Source organism: Phalangium opilio, unplaced genomic scaffold, assembly GCF_054372755.1.
Source record: "Phalangium opilio isolate 3A_F unplaced genomic scaffold, DU_Popi_V2 ptg000041l_1, whole genome shotgun sequence".
Classification (NCBI taxonomy): domain Eukaryota; kingdom Metazoa; phylum Arthropoda; class Arachnida; order Opiliones; family Phalangiidae; genus Phalangium; species Phalangium opilio.
This window is the reverse complement of record NW_028324165.1, coordinates 9,570,839-9,579,330: the sequence shown is the minus strand read 5'-3', so window position 1 is coordinate 9,579,330 and position 8,492 is coordinate 9,570,839. Positions and strand designations below refer to the sequence as shown.

At 34.7% G+C, this 8,492-nt stretch overlaps 1 protein-coding gene across 3 annotated transcripts in view; it reads right to left on the bottom strand.

Moving 5' to 3' along the window:
• Positions 1-897: 897 nt before the first annotated feature.
• Positions 898-8,492, bottom strand: part of LOC149679805 (zwei Ig domain protein zig-8-like) — a 329,518-nt gene continuing 321,923 nt past the window's right edge. For all 3 annotated transcript variants that reach the window (XM_089835641.1, XM_089835640.1, XM_089835642.1), the window contains one exon: positions 898-2,947. The gene's annotated coding sequence lies outside the window, so the exon portion shown is untranslated. The remainder of the gene's footprint in view (positions 2,948-8,492) is intronic.

Genomic DNA, 8,492 nt, shown 5'->3' with positions numbered 1-8,492 from the left:
TTTTTGGAATGTACTTGGTATGCTTCAAAACATAAACATTTATAGCTTAGAAGAAAATACCAATATGGCGGCAACGAATAGAGTAACGCCGGAATTGCCAGGAACTTTTGAAACAATACCGAACATGTGCAATTATAATAAATAAATAAATTAATTCTTTCATGATAGAACTAAACAGAAATATTCAATTAATACGCTTGAATCGGCAAATAATAATGCTTGAACAAGAACGATTTGATTAAACAAACAAATCAAAATTTTCTAATAAATAAAAGATAAACAAGACGACCCAAGGGCTGAGATCGTAATAGTAGCCACATCGTACCGTACTTAACAAGTGTACAGAAAATTTGAGGGAATAGCCACTCGATGCGCTACCCTAATGAGTGAAAACAGAAGTGAGATGAGACTAGAAGTACTGAGCTAACCAAATTCTTCACTTGGCGAAAGTGAATATTCTTGATAATACAACAACGGTTGACCCTCTGGTGGCGGTTTCAGAATTTTCCCTCCAAAACGTGAGACGCTCGCGGCGGTAGACGGCCGAACTAGATTCAAGCACCCGCGTCCGTGTTTCCGCCGCTTTAGGTTGAGGGGATGGGGGTAGGAAATTTTTTGGAACTCGACCAATTTTTTTCGCGATTGAAGCGGCATAAAATCCTCAAATCTGTTCACTAGTGCCAGGATCTATTACCAATGCTAGAGCCCTTCACTTTTTAGTCTCATCTTACTTCTGGTGAAAAGCCCCTCGATGCCCTACCCTAATGAGTAAATAGCCCCTCAAAACCCTGCCCTAATGAGTTTGAATAGCCCCTCGATGACTTACCCTAATGAGTGAGTAGTCCCTCGATGACCTACCCTAATAAGTAGAAAGAAATAATGACAGAAAGATAATACTTCAAGACTAGCATATGTTTCTTTATTGGGGGAATTCTCTTCACTTTTGACTTCATTGTTATTTTTTTTTGTCATTCTTATGTACAGAAAAAAACTAAAAAATACATCACTGAAATAATTGGGGAAGGAAGGGGGTGGGAAATGTTTATATTCTTTTCTTTTTTGTTTGTCTCGAAAGTTGCGAATTACACACACACCTATGTACATGTATATACAAATACAGCTCTATGGCCAAACTAAAATATACTTTTTGTTTTACGGTTTATCTATCCATTATCGTATAAGAAAACATATTACACGGATAAATTACCTCTAATATTTTGAAAAAACTGAGTATTAGGTCGTTCGTACACTTCGTACGTTTGTCTATATTAATTATAATCTTAATTAAAATCATAATAATAATAAATGATTTACGCGTTGGAATCAAATTAACAATGAATTTTCAATGCATATATATATAGACAAACATACGAATGGGAACATTGAACTTCACAGTGTAAATACTTGGTTTTGGTTGTAATTAATAATTTAAGCGTGTTGTTTCGCAAATAAACTTATTAATTATTGGCGTTAAATTAAAGCATAATTATATATTGATTGGAAGACTTCACTTATTACAAAATTAAATGCTTACCATTATTAGCCAAGGCTTAGCGAAAAAATCATCTTATACAAAGAAAACTTGTGGTTAATTTTTACTTTAAGCAATAAAAACTTAATTTCCGCGTTAATTATTAAATATTTTAAGAATTATGTTAATTTTATGGTTACACGATTAATTTTTTATTTAATTATTTACTTGAAAACCACAGACAAACACTGATGAGCTTCCGAATGCAACTTTTTGGCGGGATTTCCAAAAAAAAAAGGTTTTGGCGCTTAAATTAAACCGATTTAAAATTTAAAATGTTGGTTAGGGATTTTGAACCAAAAACCAAGTATTTACTAGAATTGTTTTTAGTAGACAAATCACACACTGATCACAATTTTTTTTTTCATATAACCAGTCTACGTCATGATAGTATTTAAATAGCGAAAACTTATACACGTTATTAATTTTTTTTTTGTTAATTTCATTTGTTTTTTTGTCATTTATAAATAATTTTTTTTTGGGGAGGGCCACGCACGATACAGCCCAACATATTTGTTTTTATGTAGAATTTAGCATTTGTTTTTTTTGTTTTTTACTTACGTTGTTGTTTTTTTAAATAAATCTTTGTAAATAATGTTTTCACAAAAACAGAAATCATCATCTCCCATTACATTTACGTAAGTTGTTTTTTGTATAATGTTAAATACTAAAAACCGCACTTCAAGTTTGTTATTTAGTTGCAGAAACGTTTCTACTTAGTATATCTTGTATGTTTTTTTAAACAACACGTTGTATATTTGTTGTAAATTCACAAATGAGTCCATTATCTCACTATAATACTTAAAAAAAGATTTAGAACTTCACGATGATTCATTTAAATTTTTTTTTAAATTGTTTTTCATATTCACTTCACCAAAAATATTTCGTACCAGTTCAATATAGTTCAAACCAGTTCAGTTCACATTATTATTATTATAGTTCATTCGCAAAATTTTGTTATTATTAACTCCCATTGTTTTTGGTCATTATTGGCCACTTGTTTTTTGTAAAGTTTATTTAAGTATATGGCTGTATATTGTTTTTTATTGTATTTTTGTTTAAATTTCTTCAGTCCGTTGTTTTTAATGGTTTGTTGACATTGTATTAAATATTTGTAGGTGTATAATTAATAATATTAATTATAACTAATATTAAAATTTTTCTAAACCCGTAAAACGTAAATATTTACGTAAAAATGGTTCTTTTTTGTGGTTTTATTAATAAAGAAATGGGAAAGATAATTAATCAGGCACTCTGTAATTCTAAAAATAAAGGAAAAAGGGGCGGGGCTTAGGTTTAAGGAAAGATGGGGGAGGGGCTTATTTGATGATGGTCAGCGGAAGTCCAGTCTTAACCCACGACCCATGGCAATGTCGTTGAAAATTAGGCAACTTAGATGTTTATGGTAGTGAAATCCTGTGTAATATAAAACAAACCTTTTTTTAATAATTAATTCCAGTTAAAAGCCAGTGTTTTGTAAACTTAACCCTTAATTAAAACCCTTCCATCTTCAAATTTCACACCGTAATTAGCATCTACAATTTAACAATTCTCAGAAACCAGACAGAGGAAAAACCCCCCAAAACGTCAAGCTAACTTGAATACGATTTAGAATTACAAAAACCGGTTTATTACGGATGATTACTACCAGGTTAAACTGTCGCTGTCGATTTTTTTAAATTTTAATTAACTGGGTCAAGAACAAAAATCGTCTAGCCCTAATCAGGGTTTTAATGAAGGACCAAACAATTAGGCGTTTATAGTTTACGTGTTGTGTTAGAACCTCCAACCAGACTTATCAACGAAGTACAAAAGGTTTCTTAAAAGCTTCTTTTTACTTTCTTTCGGAATCGCTAGACTAACGATCTATCTAAAGTTTTTAAAAGAATGGATAAGCAATCGTCGACAGGTCTTTGTATTTAACCTTAAAGGAAGGATGTCTCATCAAATTACAGTCTGGTTAACACATAGATGGGGGTACTAAAGTAGAAAAGCAAGACGAAAAGTTTTCCCAAATATTCTGAGATGAAAATGCTCAGTATAACATAACCCTTTGAATTGAATAGCTTTACCCCTCAAGGGATTCTGAAACTTTATAAATATCTTATTGGCTCTACGTTTAAGTTTTTCTGACGTAACTAACCCACACTCGATCACGTGAGAGGGGTGTGGCTATGGCCAATGAGACCTGTTATTCATTCCTGCTACTTTTAAACAAACATAACTTTAAAAACAGGTCTTCGCCTGACCAAGTGAAAGGGGGCATGGACATGGAAAATATTACCTGTTATTCATTCCTGCACCTTTTAAACAAAGAGATTCCTGATATAACTTTAAATTTAAAATTTTTACCTTAATAGGTTCATTCTTTATTACCTAACTTAACCCCATGGAATGGAGAGGGGCGTGGACTATGAAGCTTGCGAAGCCTAACTGGTATTCATTCCTACTTATTTAAAACAAATAAATTCCTGATACAATTTAAAAAAATATATTAAAAAGGCTTAACAAATGAAAAATGGCTGTCTTATCAGACTACAGTCCTTTAAGGTGTTTTAAAATTTAAGGTTGCGGGTTTACTTTAAAAAGGAAGAGTCAGGTAAGCAGGGGGGAAGGATTAAAGCTTCCCGTACGGGGACGTCAAGCGAGGGAGACAGGCAGGCCATACAGGTAATTAGGTATCTCTGGCGGCGTTCTAGAGTAGGAGGACGTAAACCACGGTCGGCAAAGTATCATGAATGCTAATTGATTGAACCGGAAAATAGCTGAACACGCAATCCTAATTAAAGCATTGCCTCCCTTCCTCCGACCCGCTTTTCCTCTTTCACTGTCAGGGCCTCTATGTTCTATGTCTTCCTGGAGAAAAGACACTAGGGTATAGATGGGAAAGTCAAGTTCAAATAAAGGACGGTACTGTTGTGCTTTTTTGTGCAAGGGGAAGTAAGTTATATACGATATATTTTATCGTGCAAGGTTAAAACTAAGGACAAGTCCAAGGAATATGCATGCATACGTTCATAAGATATGTTGGCCATGAGATTGTCATTGGATACAAACTGGAGCTTGTCATACAAGTCTAGTGACTATGTGCATACGTTCATAAGATAGGTTTCTTCCACAAGTTTGTCACTGGTAACTTAGAAACTGGAGTTTATTGAGGTAGGTCATGGATTCGAGGTAAAGCGACGTACGCCTGGTGCATGAGGCGCTGCTGTCAAAGGCCTAACTAGCAATGTAGACTAAATAGGAGCTAGATTGAAGTCCTGCAAAATTAGTTAACCATCCGAATGTAGTACTTCAATTCTCGCTTTCGTCGTTAACTTCTCGAACTAGTTATCTCGAGCTGAAAGTCTCAGGGTAGCATTACGAAGTATAGGTAGCGTCATACTTATCATGTAACATATCTTATGAACTTATGACGATACCTAGGGCAAATAGCATTAATAGAGAGTGATTGGTAAGCCCCTGTAATGGATGGACTCAACCAAGTCATGTTTTCTTTCTCTCTCTCTCTACCTTCTTGGGTTGGAGCTATACGACCAATCAGTGACTTCTCAGAGGCAAAAACAATCACGTGTCGCTTGCTTCGCATTCTATTACTTCAATTTGGTTTTGATAACACTTGTCCTTTAACATCCCTGGCTCCTTAGTTGTCAACGATAGCTTTATTTGGAGATAAGAGAGGAAACTAGTTTGATAGCATCACTATACACATTAGTGGATTTTGGACGTATTTGGGACTAGTTAGGGGACCGATTTAAGAGAATTATCCCAAATTTACATCATGGTATAGCCGTTTCTCACGGGGTTTATCAATACCATTACCCGCAACGATGTGACAGCTTGGACTAAGTAATCAACATCAACAGGTATATTATACGAAACTGGGACTATGTATCGTTTGCAAGGTTTCACGATTCCCCTTTGGACTAAGTTGAACCGTATGGACGCCCCCACCAGGGAAACAGAGGTTCAAAGATTTATTAGATCATTAGTTCATTAGGTTCCTAAGGTCAAGGTAATTACGATATAGGGTAAATCAAGACACGCTGGTTGGTTTAAATGGGATATTGAAGTATTTGAAAGTATTTTTGTCAACATACGTTGAAAATATGTAAATATTTTTGTGTGGAAATATTAATGAAAGCAAAAGCAAGTAGGTGTGATGAAGGTGAGGTAAAAGGTATGCTGGGATGGTGAAAGTATACCGTAATTTTTAGTATGACGTTTTGATTCATTGGCCGACCAGTCAGCGAGCTAATTTGCAGTGTTAATTATCATTTTCTGTTTTTTTTTCTATTTTATTTGCTAAAAACCATGTTAACGTATTATATAATGTAGTGAAGTTACCCCAAGGAAAGTATGTATGAAACCATAGGTTCATAAGATAATTTCCATAAGTTTGTCTTTGGTTACTGAGAGCTTGTCATGAAGTGACCAAGGTAGGTCATAGATTTGAGGTAAAGCGACACCTGGCGAGGCGCTGTCAAAGTCTTAGTAATGCAGACTAAATAGGAGCTAGATGGAAGAAGTCCTGCAAAATTAATTTACCACCGAGTATAGTACTTCAATTCTCGCTTGTCGTTCTCGAACTAGTTATCTCGAGCTGTAAGTCTCTATGCTATAGCATTACGAAGTATAGGTAGTGTCATACTTATCATGTAACATATCTTATAAACTTATGATGAAACTCAATTAAGACGTGTTCATAAAAAAATCCCAATAATTAACAATCAATTCATTGTCCAAGAGGACAAAATGAACTTGTCTCGCACACCCGGTGATGTAAAAATTATTATTTTAGACCAAGGCCTTATGGTAGTAGGCCTCGGCGAGCATTAGGAAAAGATAAAAGTCTAAAAATCTTTTAGAAATCGTGCGAAAGAGAGACGAGGAAAGATGACTTTAGTGTTTGTCCATATTTTAAAAGTTAAGAAGAGGCTAACGGTCTGTACGTGACTTCGCAAATGTGGATGGAGACATTCGGGCCTTGGCAACACAAAAGAGGAAAAGATAATTCAGAGCATCTCCGATAAAACTCAAACTTAAAATTCTTTTAGCCTAATAATGAGCGACTATAGTCAGGAAGGAGCGAAGAAGGAGGGAGAGAAGAAGGCTGAGGCCTTTTTGAGAAAAGTAAAATAGAATGAATTAAACTGATCCAGGATTTTAAAACCTTAGAATCTTTCCTTTCTCTCTCTTTCTCTTGAGTATCCCGTCGTTTAAGCCTTGGGGGTAATTACATAAGCAGTAGTGTTTTAATGGAATACACTTATATCGTCTGCTTGGCTTTAAAATTGAGTCATTCACAGTATTGACTCCTGGATTTGTGACGTCATACTATGAAGCTAAGTGGTAAATTGTGTAAGACGATAAGAATTGTTGTTTGAAGATCGATTAAACATTAGGTACAACGGGGTGAATGGCACATTTAACCGAATCCCATGATTTAACCAACAATAAAATTGTGTCGGGCAATTGGGGTTAGGATCGTTTGAGGATCATCAGGTGTTGATACATTGCGAAATCGGTTAAATGGAAAGAATAGTCTATTTAAACGAATCCAATCAACCAACAAAAAATTGTGTCGGGCGATTGGGAATCGGATTATCGTTTGAAATAGTGAGATGTTGGTCGAAGACTTCGGTTCAATGGGAACAACGATCGACCAAACACAATCTTTGATAAACAATCCCATTAGCTTAAACATTCCTTAAGCAACCTAAACTAACCTTTTAAGCGACTCATGGTTGGGCGATTGAGAAGAGCAGTTGATCTAATGAGAAGTAGATCTAACGAGAAGTTGGTCTAACGAGAAGTTGGTTTAATAAACAGCAGGTCCAATGAGCAGTAGGTCAAATAAACAGCAGGTCCAATGAGCAGTAGGTCTAATAAACAATAGGTCTAATGAGAATACACCCAGAATACACAAAACTACTTGTGTAATTCCACCAAGATAGAAACGTGGATATTAAGACAGAAACCAAGGCCATTTCGAGACTCTCCCTCCCAACTTCTTTAAAAACAATAAAGAAAACGCAGAAGGGTTGAAGTCGTTTTGGCGCATAAGCTTCTACCTAAATGACTCTTTTCCTTGAGCTGTTCCTGTTTTAGAATAAAGGTGCGTGGTTTGCAGTCTTTTGCAAAAATAGGATACCCATAACCCAAGAAGGTGGTCTCATCCTATCCAGTCCAGTCTTTCTGTCTCTAAATCCAAAAGATACATTCACCCCTTCTTCTACCTCGATAATAGTCCTTTTCTCTTATAATAGGCCAAAATCTTTTGAATATTTTTCTTTCTATTCATTTTAAAAAGGGGAAACTTTGAATTTCCGAGGTCGACTAAGCCTATATTTCGAAGAATTCAGCTAGCTTGCTTGCTTGGAATTTACAGCAAAATCCAAATGAAAAACGGTCAATTTCTATGGAAATTTTTAACGCTTTCTAAGCCCAGTATAAATATATATTTATACTTTCATTCTTCCAAAGATTTTGTTTGTCTTTATATTTATTAAAGGGTTAAATAATGGAATAAGTTTTTAAAAGTTTTAATTCCAAATTGGTTTCATTTGCTTTTCATTTCGAAGTGCTTAACGTACGTACGTTAAGTTTATGGGGTTAGAAAGAAAGAGATTTTGAGGTAAAATAAACCTCGATCAAAATTTGTTGTTAAATTTATTCAAAATCTATTTTGCGATTACGTCAGTGAAAATTAAACCAATTGGAAAATTTCCTCTTCAAATCTTACACCAATAAATTTCTCTAATATCAAAACCACATGAACTGTAAGATAAGATAGGGACTTAAATCTCTGTTCAAATTTTCTATCAACAAATCACTTCAAAAGAACACTACATATAAGACTAGGTTCTTTTAGATTTTAAAGTGACCAATATTAAACGTTACATAATTTTGTAAAGTGATAACGATTCAATCTGAACCCAAAAGTACCAACCATAAT